The sequence below is a fragment of the Cyprinus carpio genome, chromosome A4 (genome assembly GCF_018340385.1).
Source record: "Cyprinus carpio isolate SPL01 chromosome A4, ASM1834038v1, whole genome shotgun sequence".
NCBI lineage: Eukaryota > Metazoa > Chordata > Actinopteri > Cypriniformes > Cyprinidae > Cyprinus > Cyprinus carpio.
This window is the reverse complement of record NC_056575.1, coordinates 5,332,981-5,345,490: the sequence shown is the minus strand read 5'-3', so window position 1 is coordinate 5,345,490 and position 12,510 is coordinate 5,332,981.

Genomic DNA, 12,510 nt, shown 5'->3' with positions numbered 1-12,510 from the left:
GGCCTGTCTTGTTAACTCACTCAGTGGCGTGTTTTAGTTTCGAAAATATGGATGGCAGATGGTGTAGTGATGGGGGAAGTTTCAGAGCTGAGCCAGTCGTTGACAAAAACGGTGTCTGTACATCTGTCTGTTTGTCAGACTGTCTCTCGCTCGTTCTTGCGTTAGGGTTTATGGATTTGAGAGATGGTTTGCCTTTTTTTAAGTATATTTGAATTAGTGGGAAGCAAAGTTACTTTGGACAGTTTATAGAACATTTGCTCAAAAAGATACACAGAAGTCAACAAACAAAATAGTGTTGAACAATATTTATAATGGAAATTTTCCCAAAATTATTGGAGTCATTGTAATTAGGGCTGTCAATTTTATTTCAATTAGTGCAATTAATTTAATTTAACTTAACTTATTTTTATTTTTAAACATTTAAACAATATTTATTTATAAGTTATATATAAATCATATATACTGTAAATCACACACACACACACACACACACACACACACATATATGTATATATATATATATATATATATATATACAGTCAAAACAAAAATTATTCATACATCAGATATAATTTTTGATATTTTTTTACTAGTGGGTGCAGGACACTATAGTTCATTTATGTAAGTGAGGATAGCAAAATAAAGTAAACTGGGACATATCATGCCCAAAAATTCTTAATACAGTGAACTACCAGTAAAATTGATAAAAATTATTTATATATATATATTAAATAAAAAAAGGGATCAAAAATGATTCAGACACTTTGACCTGAACATGTTTTGCTTAAGTGTTATCTGACATTATCAAGAGGAATTTGTTCTGACCGAGTATTTGTCATATTTTGTTACAATTTTCTAAACTATAACGAATAAACTGTGTGAAATGTTGAAGGTGTCTGAATAAATTTTGGTTTGACTGTATCAATTAACAGCCATAATTTTAAAGTAATTTCTGTGCAAATTATTCTTTAAAAATAGAAAATTCTCACATTGAATTTAATGCAATTAATTTTGTAGTGGTTTTAAAGACTATTTTCATTCTTCATTCTTCTTGTGTTTTATGAACATGGTCCATACAATAAACAATCATTTACTAAGAAACGAGAAAGAAGCACAATGAATTAAACATGAAATACTGAAGTAGAATGATTGAAATAGTATTTTTTGTAAAACAGGCTACAATAATCTGATTTGATTTACAAAATAAGTGTAGTTTTTACCTAAAAATTTTCCATCTCCTGTCTATAAATAAAACAGATTATGTCTGAGTGATGTTTAGCTTCTAAATGTCAGATAGCATGAACCAGATAACAATCCTCTCCATGTTTGTGTGTCTCGGTGAAAGCATCTTAAAAACCGTGTGAATTTACCTCATTAATAGTGACTAATCTTTATCTCAACACTTGAGTTCCTGTGATCACGGCAAACTCTGCATTCGAACCCCCGACGTATCCTGAGGGGACTCCTGACGCAAAAGCATTTTGTGAGGCTTTGATAACAGCTGGAGTTTCATTTTACCACCGGCTTCTCAGAGGAAACAATGAAACGGCAGCTGGAAGATTTTAACTGCAGCCAAGAAACACACAAAGTTGCTTAGTTGACATGTTGCTGCAGCTCGCACCTTGGCTGCCAATGCCACTTTTGATGATTCTGTCTGCGTGTGTGTTTTGCCTATCAGATAATTGCGTATGCAATTGTGACCGTTACAGCTGGAAGTGTTTTTTAACGCTCGTTAGCCGAGTTAAGCGTGTAATTCATCTAATAATGTGAAGCCGCACAGTCACAGGTCCACCGTCAGAGCTCGCGTGAGAAACCGGCCCCTGCTTTGCGTCAGGAGTTGACAGGTACCGTGAGAACTGCTGCTGACTTATGCCCACCGCTGCTAGATCTGACTCTGATCACAGTAAAAACACAAAAGTGCCTAGATCTGTTGATCATTTAGGGAAGGTATCAGAGTGGAAGGAATTCAGCATGTAATGTAATCTAAATACATGTAATGAACAATTCATCTGTGGATTTGACCCATAAAAATGTCTTCTCTAATAATTAAGTGTGCTTAAGCCCCGCCCCTCTACTTTTGAGGTGCCACACCCACATCTCAGTATCTAATCAACAGTTGCTACATAGAACCGAGTCCCACCCTCCTTTTTTTTTTCTTTTTTTTTAAATATGTTATACTCCAATCACATTACAGAACAAATGATCTGTCGCTACTTCCGTTTCATTGTGGCATTAAAACTTACCAAGCTACAAGCCAATCCTAAAGTTAAGTACAGACAGCATTAAAGCATTACACATAGAAATAGCATTTAAACCCCGCCCCTCCGCTTTTGACTGCCACGCCCACATCTGAACATCCAATCAAAAACCGTTACGCAGAGTCAAGTCCCACCCTACATTTTTTCCATAATCCACTATCAATAGTATGCAGTAGCATTTAAGCTCCGCCCCTTTACTTTTGAGTGCCACGCCCATATCTCAATATCCAATCAACAACCGCTGCATAGAACAATGTTTTTTTTAATAATACTGTAAGATGTACATCACAATATAGAAGAAAAAATCTGTTGCTACTTCCATTTCATTGCAACGTTAAAACTTACTAAGCTACAGAAAATTAGTTACGTTAAAAAAAATTTCTAATTGCATTTTAAAGGGGTAATTTTCTGTGAATATATAACTATCAAATTATTTAATTTTAATCTGCATTCTTAACATTTATCTGGCACAAAAACTAACAGTTGTACCCAATAATAATGAGTTCTAGAATCACAGAGAGTTCACAAAAATGAAGGTTTAGCTTCTGTAGCAGTATTTGTATTGAAAGCAGGCTGTTTAAACTTTAAATGTTAAAATTATGATTCAATTTGGAGTCTTTTCTCATAATGTATTTTCAGGGGAAAATTTAGTGTTAGCTGTTTGTGTCTTCTTTAGCCCAGTTTTGCTTGTAATAAGTGATGTTTTGGTATGTATTGAAAGACCATTGTACAAATTATTCTGTTTGTTTAACGTTTCTCCCCAGGCTTATTTCTGCTTGACATTTAACAGATAGTAAATATACATCTACTAAACACTGAAGACATTGTAGCAGAAACAATGACTACATTGTTTTTATTTTCAACAAGTCCCATGCTTTAAAATGTTAAGCACACTTAGCGGTTGTTTATGTGTGTGCGTGTGCAGATATGCGCCGCTGTAATGCGCAGAATTGTTTCGCAGACTCACATGGATGAAGCCATTTATGTGTTTGCTTAGTTCGCTGTCATGCTGCTTTAACAGTTTTATTGGAGGCGATTAAAAAAAATTATAGGGATTTTTATGCCACATCTCTTCCTGTTCTTCTCACTAGGAGGAAGAAAAAAAAAAGAGAGAGAGTGAAGACAGAGGGAAAGAGGGCATGCAGGGGTTCTGTACTTCCTTCACAGATGTGATCCATCTGTACAGGACCTGAAAGAAACACTCCTACATCTTCTTAAGCATTGAGAATTTGGCGTTTTTAGCCAAAACCTGTCCAAAAATGTTAATTTGCACTGTGAAACCATTGAGAATACTCTTATTGGAAATGTAGACGCTTTCATTCACTGACTGGACCAGCCAATGTACTGCCAATGTACCATGGTATTTTCATGGTACTCCAGGGTAGATCAAACTACCATGGTACCAAAATGTGGTACTACCATAATTAGAATGCGTGTACAGTATAGTATGTGAATTGGTTAATACTGGCTCATTGGAATGTGCATCTTTCTACATTTTTGCAAAAAAAAAAAAAGGGTACTAATACATATATTTAACTGCAGTTTCCAGCTGAAATAAACAAAAGTGGCAATAAAACACCAACAACTTTATTCCATTTAGCTCAAATTATGATTTCAGATTAGATTATTGATTATTAAAGACTTCTTTTCACGCAGTTCCATGTACAGTACCATGTTATGACCTCAAAACAGTTTTGCCGTAGTGTATGATTTGTAAACAAATGCATTTTGAAGTTTGCATAATATAATTAGCTCTATATTAATGGATTTTTTGACATAGTAAATTTGCTCCTGGTACAGCATTGCACTCGTGATAGTGAGTGATCAAGTTCGAGTCCATGAAGCATGAGTCATGATAAAAGAGCTCAAAACTTGTAAAAGCAAGATAAAATGGCATGGTTGCTTCAGCAAATGCGTTTTTATTTCACACTTGCTTTTGTTAACACTATCAGTTAGGTTTAGTCTAGGTGGTGTCTTATTTTCAAATGCACATTAACTCACTGGACATTCATTTCTAAACTGCTGCGATACATACAACAACCAATGTAATAAATCATTGCCAGATTCAAGTTAATCTGTTTTGGATAAAACTGAACATGTTTCTAATGCCACTCACTGGACATTTCACTTTAAAAGTGTTGCAAACATACAGCAACCACCATAATAAACATTGCCAGATTCATATTCATCTGTTTTGAAAGTGTTGTGGAACTTGCAAGAAGCCATTTTGTCGTTTTGAAATGTTGTTTTTCCAATGAGTTAGAACTGGTCAAAGCATTTGTGTGTAATCTGAAGTGATACATGTGTTGGTGTGTTAATGGCATGTGTGTGTGTGAATCCTCAAGTAACGTGAAGCTTTGCTAAAACAAAGTGTGATCTGAAGCTGTGTGAGACGGTGTGCTGCAGGCGTTTGACCCGATGGAAGTGACCCCAAGCGGCAAGAGCTTCCTTGCTTTCCCTCAAATAGCATCAGCGGTCCTAATGCATGTGATGCCTACAGAGACGGCAATGTTCACTTTAGTCATTCACATGATATCTGGAGAGCTCATCCTGATCCTGAAGGCCAGAGGTGTACTAATCTGTTTTTTTTTTTTTACTTTGACAAACATGGCTCCGTATGTTTGATCCTAGCTCGGTATAATGCCTTTCGGTAAAATTCGCTGTTGTGACATTAGGGTTATATGAATGTATACCTTCAAAAAAGTTTCAATGGTATTTACTTTCACTTTAACTCCAGGTGAAAAACATATATTTGTTGTGGGTCAATAAGTATATGTATTTAAAGAAATTATGCATTATGATGCATTAAATTGACAAAGACATTTTACAATATAAAAATTTCATATAAATGCTTTAACTTTGTATTCAACAAAGAATCCTGAAAAACTGGAGTAATGGCTGCTGAAAAATTTAGTTGCATCACGGGAATAAGTTACATTTTAAAATCTATTCACATAGAAAACAGGTATTTTAAATAGTAATACTATTTCTCAATATTCCAATTTTTTTCTATATTTTTTATCATGTAAATGCAGCCTTGGTAAGCAGAAGAGTATATTTTTAATATATATCAACGAGTAAATTTTACTGACCTGAAACTTTTCATAAGTAGTGTAGCAAACTACACTAATGAGTATTTCACCCTTTAATCATTTTGTTCGATTCGATCACATCATGACTCCCCTCTTTCTACCGTACGTAACATCCTCAGTTCACCGTTATGTAACATTAAAGACAGACTAGATGAGGAGAGCGAGTGAGTAAATGGCGTCCCATTCGCGATGCCCGCCTGGCACTCATATGACAGCTGGCACCTCGACTGTGGTAGCAGTGGAAAGGACTTCAGCTGCCATCCTGCTCTTATGTCTCGCCGTTACGTAACGGGACGCTACGGCGGAGAGAGAGGTCGACCTATTGGATGAGGGTCAGTTCTGTGAGACTGATTGATTAAAAGCTAAAGTCATTCGTACCAACAGAGACATTGTCCTCATCTGTCCTGCATCAAACCACCCAAAGACCCATCCTGACCCAAGCCCCCATTTTAATCATGTTTTTTTAATATAATGCTGGCCGTTGCAATGGATTTCATCATCTTTAATGACATTTGAGATTTTTATCATCAGAGTTTTATGTGATCAATTTATTGTACAAATGAATACATGATCCATTTGAATCCAAAGAAATTTAAAATCATACAATGCATTGCTAGTTAGAGCGATTGTTTAATATAGTCACAGCAACCCTCTGTTTATCTTTAAATGGAAACAAAAACAAGCTTTATTTTATCTTTCCTCTTATCAGATCCCCCCATATATATATATATATATATATATATATATATATATATATATATATATATATATATATATATATATATATATATAAAAATATGCAATAATAATATTATATATTTCTATGTCTCAATACCATGGTAAAAAATGCAATGATATGGTTATATGGTGGTATTTGTATGAAAAACAGTAGTCCAAATACATTTAGTATGAATGCACAAATGCTATAGCTTAATCAAAAAATACTGTAATTATTTTCGATTACTCCTTTAACATGTTTAATACATGTCTACATTAATAATATAATATAATTCGATATGAATATCTCGCATTTCTGCCACAATACTATGGTGCAGTCAGTGTTACTAGAGTAAATCCATGATGGTGATTTGTAGATTGAAAAGCCTCCTGATTGTATCACTTTGCACAGTTTCTGCTGTTTGTCAGCGCTGTTTCATCTGGCTTTAAACTAGTTTAAATCATTTGTGTTCTGCACTGAATTCAGACACTTCACACTGAATCTCACAGTGCTGTTTAGTGCTTGTGTGACCAAGACGAGATGATAAATGCTCTGTTTGGCTCGGTTCAAATGAGTAGCACTGTTTCCTTCTGCTTTTGGCACATAAACATTATATAGACATTTATCAAACTCTTGTTATCATTTTACTGAGGAAAATTAGATCACGATAATTATTTTATCACCAAGCCCTACTTCAAAGCATATCCACTCCTTTGCCCCCCAGGTTGGGAACCACTGGTTTATATCACCTCCAGTGTGTTTTTTATATAAGGGATAATGTACATCCAGCCGGTTGTTATCACTGAATAACCCCCGACAGGGTGATCAGGACCCTGATGCGAAGTGGAGGGGTCTTGTATCACCCTGAAAGGGGTTATTCAGCGATAAAAACCGGCTGGATGTACATTATCCTGCTTATTACACGGCTACTTGCCTCATAAGTAAATAATTAGACACAAAATATTGATTTGAGTTGAAATATTTAAACGCAAAGCTTCCATGAACACAGCAGTTGCGAGCAAGCGGCAAGTTCAAACCAGACAGACATTTAAGGGAAACAGTACAGTTCCTGGCAAGAGTATAGCACCGACTTCAGTTACCCAGATGAGCCTGTGTTGTCAACTTTCACCGGTTGTTATCAAGGGATAACATACCATGTCAATGTCCCGACTGACCAATCAGAATCAAGTATTCCACAGAGCCGTGTAATAATTTCCAATAAACCATGGTTTCTGCACAAAGATTCAGTTACTATAGATATTTTTGCCACCACTGCAATAAAAAAAGAGAAATTGAACAAAATGACTGGAAGATTCTGAAAGGTTCTTTGCATTATATATCTACTAAGTCAAACATCACTATTAATAATGCTCATGCTTTTGGTTTGTATTAAACTTTGTCTTGTTACTCATCCTGCACAGTTTGTGCTCCAGACATGAATGATTCCTCAAATCACTTCCATTCGTTTCACACCCAGTCGCTCTCCATTCTATTTCGTTATGCGTCTCGTGTCTTCCTCGGAGGGCTAACCCCCCGGCTGTCTCTCGACCCCAACCCGAGAAAGCAGCACATCTGACATTTCAAACAAACCAGGCAGGCCGTGCGGCAGACGGCTTTGTCAAATAAACAGAGCTGATCCTGCTCGCGCTGGTTTGCGGGCTGAGCTGGAAAGCTTCTCTCAGGGTTTGTGCTGTTGATGAACAGATGTGTCCAGGTGTTCTCGCTCTCCGGTTCGCACTAATGGCTGTCACGAGATTTTTGTGCAAACCGTTGTCCCTGATCACAAGGGCTAATGGACCTGCCTCTGGTGTGTGTGGTGCCTGTAAACAGTGCGTGTGAAGAGGATAGTTCAAAATAGCATTACTATTCTTTCTATTTCTGCACTATAAAGTATGTATAATAATTTTCTGTATGCGTTTTATTTATTTAAATCTTACAATACAGTGTATTCAACTTGACCTTTTGTTTCCATGTGGCTATGATGTGAAATTAATATTAATGAAATTTACCATTGATTTAATTTATAATACAATTATTTTGTTTCCTGGTTAATTCTGTGAATTAAGCATGCACTGACTTCCGTAAAGTGGAAATTTCTGTAGCGAATATGCCATTAGTTACACTATTCTTTACAGTATTTCATTGGCTTTGTGTGTGTGTGTGTGTGTGTGTGTGTGTGTGTGTGTGTGTGTGTGTGTTTATGTAGAAAAATTATAAAATGTATAATATACTTGTGTATATAAAACATCATCACAAGCTATGGAGCTTAATTTCGAGGCTCTTTCCAAGTACAGTAGTTAGTAAATGAGTCTGAATCAAAATGATCTGTTTAAAAATCCTTATTCCAGTAACCACAAACATCTGGAAAGGTCGTGGGGGAAAAGTCATAGAAATGAATTGTTCAAATGTGGGGAACACTGCATATGGCGTAGTGTTTCCCATATTAGTTTTTAAAAAGTATACAGTTACAAGTACTGTATACAGACATTCTGTTAAAAGTAGCACTTTTTAAATTAATTACAGTTTTAGTTTTTATCTATGGTTCTGTAGGTTTAAAGAGAGGTTTGTTAAATATATAATTTTTCTGATTTTATACAGCAATATATTGCTAAAAACTTATTTTTTCTCTGGCTGTTGACTTTGATTTATGGAGTGATAAAAGAGATCCAAAATTTATTTTGTAAAAACTTTTAATTCTAATATAGCAACAAACCCAAACGAGAATTTTGAATCTGGCTTTATCAAATGTTCCAATTTCTGTTCTCCAAATGTATGCAAATGAATGCATATTTAATGAGATAATGCCTCATTTGCATATTTAAGCAACATTTCTTGTAATATGAGACATGTTTGAAATTCTTAATGCAATCACTCAGCAGGGCAAGTATGGTGATATTTCGTAGGTTAAATGTTTTACACTATCACCTACCTAGAAAAATAATGTATAGTAAACAGAAATTCATTCTGCAGTAACAATATCTTTCTTACTTTCTTTGTCTTTATTTTGATGTTTGTTTGTTTTAAACCTCTTTCTCTCTAATAGAGTGAACTATGTATAAACACATTACACTGGAAAATGGATTTCTCTGGAAAGTGTTCATCTGTGTCAGAGATGAGAGGGTGCAGTGAGTGTATGACGCGGGTTGGAGCCATTAAAGCGATGTAAACACACACACACACACACACACACACACACACACCCCTCTGAGAGCCCCAGTGGCTCTGTTTGGCAGTGCCGGGATCGCATCATTAGCTGGGCTCTCAGGGTACATAAGGGCCTGTGTTAATGTCAGAATGGGCCGCTGGGCATGATATCCCCATTCACTCTCAGGACTGTCCATTCAGCATTAAGCACTCTCTCTCTCTCTCTCTCTCTCTCTCTCTCATCCACCACAAAAGTCTCTTATAGGATTAGGTTTGTTGTGGTAAAGAAGGCACTGGGTGCGTATTTTACTTAGAAACAATTCCCCTTTGTTCTAGGAAATTAACTTTTTTGTGGCATGTTTGTTGTTTCCATTTTGTGATGCATTTCAATGCGAAAAAAAGACAATGAATGGTAATAACATGTATTGAAAAATCAACAAAAACTCACGGGCGATGTGTATAGGCCACAGTAACCCAAAATCGTAAAAACGCCCCAGTCAGATGCAACAGCTGTTACAACTTAGACTAGCAATAGATAAAAATTTATGCACTACTAAATATTTTTTGTTATCATTATACTTAGTTAAAACATAACTCTACACATAAACTAAATATTTATAGAAGCCTGTGGACAGATTTGGGAGAAATGTAGCATTCCATCACTGTCACTCATAAATGGATGCTCTGCAGTGAATGGGTGCCGTCAGAATGATGGAGTCCAAACAGCTGATAAAAACCTCTCAATAATCCACATCACTCCAGTCCATCAGTGTAACGTCTTGTGAAAGCCAAATGCTCTGTGTGTTTGTAAGAAACAAAATCCATCATTAAGACCTTTTTAAATGAAATCTCCAGTGAAATAGTTGTCCTGATCTGAATCAGGAGAGAAATCTGCACAGATCAAACTGCGTTTACAGTCCAAAAACAGTTCTAAACAATATATTTTGCTGGATTTTTATGTGGAAGACAACAGGAGATGGACTTTTACACTTGAGGGAAGTATTATTAGGGATTATGGACTCGTATTTAGGCCGGAAGCAATGGTTTTGAAGTTAAAAATGTCTTGATGGATTTTTTCATACAAACACAGCTTTTTGCTTCACAAGATGTAACTGATGGAATGGAGTGGTGTGGATTATTGTGATGTTTTTATCAGCTGTTTTGGCCTCTTCATTCTGTCGGCACCCATTCACTGCAGAGCATCCATTGGTGAACAAGTGATGGAATGCTACATTTCTATGAATATATGATGAAGAAACAAACACTAAATGGTGAGATAAAAACCACAGCGCTTACTGAAAAAATGACAGAAACATTACCAAAACATTTGCAGTTTTCAGTTCAGTCAAAGTTACATGTTTTGCTTCTTTAGTGTGCTTTCTGCATTATTAACATTTATGAACATAATACATGGTTTTAAGAAAAAGTCCCGGATTCTGATATTAGTTCACCGACAGTGTCATGCTGCCATTTTTGGCATATTATATTTTTTATTCCTTCATTCTGTTGTTCTGAAACGTGATTTGTGGGAAGTAGGTTAAAGTAGGATTTCGTCTTTCAAATCCCCTCGTCCCGGCGTGTGTGAATGGTAAGCCCTGACTCAGTGGCATTCGCTATGGACATGTTTTTGTTGTGAAAGAATCACGAGAGATCTCCATCGTTACTCTACAAATGCTTTCATTTATTTTTTTTTACCAGTGCATTTTTTGTGGGGGTTGGAAACATATTCTGTGATTCTTCTTTAGTTTCAATCAGTTTTCAGTACATGGTATTCTCTGATTCCATATGGATTTAAAAATACGATTGTCCTTAGCTGAATTCTCATTGTCGTTGATTGAGCCATATTGTTTTTTCCTCCCCCGGAAAGCAATGCCGGAGTTAAAACCATTACAGATGTGTGTAACATTGTCAGAGTTGATGGCGACAAGAGCGCCAGTCGCTCAGAACAAGCCTCACTTGGATCACGATTGCGTAGTGAAACGTGTGTGGGGTTTTTCCCATGAGAGCCGCCACAGAAGCTTGCAGTCAAGGGGTCTGTGTACTGTAAGGAAAGGGAAGGCATGCTGCTCGTAGCAAGCTAAGGGCCCAAAACAACAAATCACCTCCAATTAACCTCCAATCGGGTCGTACCCACCCGCGGTCTGTGGTCTCTGCCCGCCTCGATTTATGGACAGCCGCCTGCTTTCTTAGCCAATCAGTTGGTTTTAACTTATTTGTTTGCTGCCTTCGATTGAACGGGCCAAACGTTCTGCTCGGATCGTCAGACTCTAAATACATGTTTTAACAATAATACTGTAATGTAAGTGTAACTCGGTCCAGAAATAAAAAGGCGCTCCAACACGGTGGTCAGGGAAATGACGAGAGCACACTGGACCCATTGAAAGGCATTGGCGATTAAACCTTAGTCGCCCCCACTTTAAAGTGAGGTATCCAATCATGTAGAGGACAATATGAATGCCCGACATAATCATAGCGCTTATGCTGGGGAACACTGTAATGAGCCACAGCTGGCTCTCATCATAACCGCGTCTCTTCTTGCGTTTGCGTCATGAGTCGATTAGATACTCCCTGCAAGTCCCCATCTGGAGATCATCTTGAAGGCATCTTTTTGCCTTTCCTTTAGTCTTTTTGCCAATGTAAACCATCTGCTTTACAAAGCAAGGTTCAAAGGTAAGTTCATCTCTCCAACAGTTTTGTTTGTGTTAGTCCTGCCATTGTTGTCTGTGATTTAGCTACAGCACCATGGCCTATTTACATCAATGGCCTGCATTCTGTCTCAAACTCTCAAATAATATTCGTTTTACGGTTTTTAGTGGTTTGCTCTCATGTATTACATAATATGAAAGCTGGTTTTCCTTCTTTCTTCTCTGTTTTTACAAGTAATTTGATTTTGTTTGTTTGTGTCCATCAAGGAAAAGTATATTCAGTAGATATATGTTTCGAGGCTGACTTATTTGATAAAACAAATATGTAAAACTCAGTAAAAATTGCTGAAATGTTGTTACATTAAAGTAAAAAAAAACTGCTTTCTATTTTATTGTCTTTTAAAAATGCAATTTATTTCTGTGATCCAAAGCGTGATTTTCCAGCATCAATTGCTCCAGTCTTTTCAGTGTCACGTGCTTCTTCAGAAATCAATTCTAATATACTGATTTGCTGCTTAAGAAACATTTCTGATTATTATCCTGTTGATGTTCAAAAGAACAGCATTTATTTGAAATTTAAATATTGTGGATTATAGATAGTTTGAAAACTGGTGGGACACTCCATGAATTAATAAATCATTCACTCTCTCACA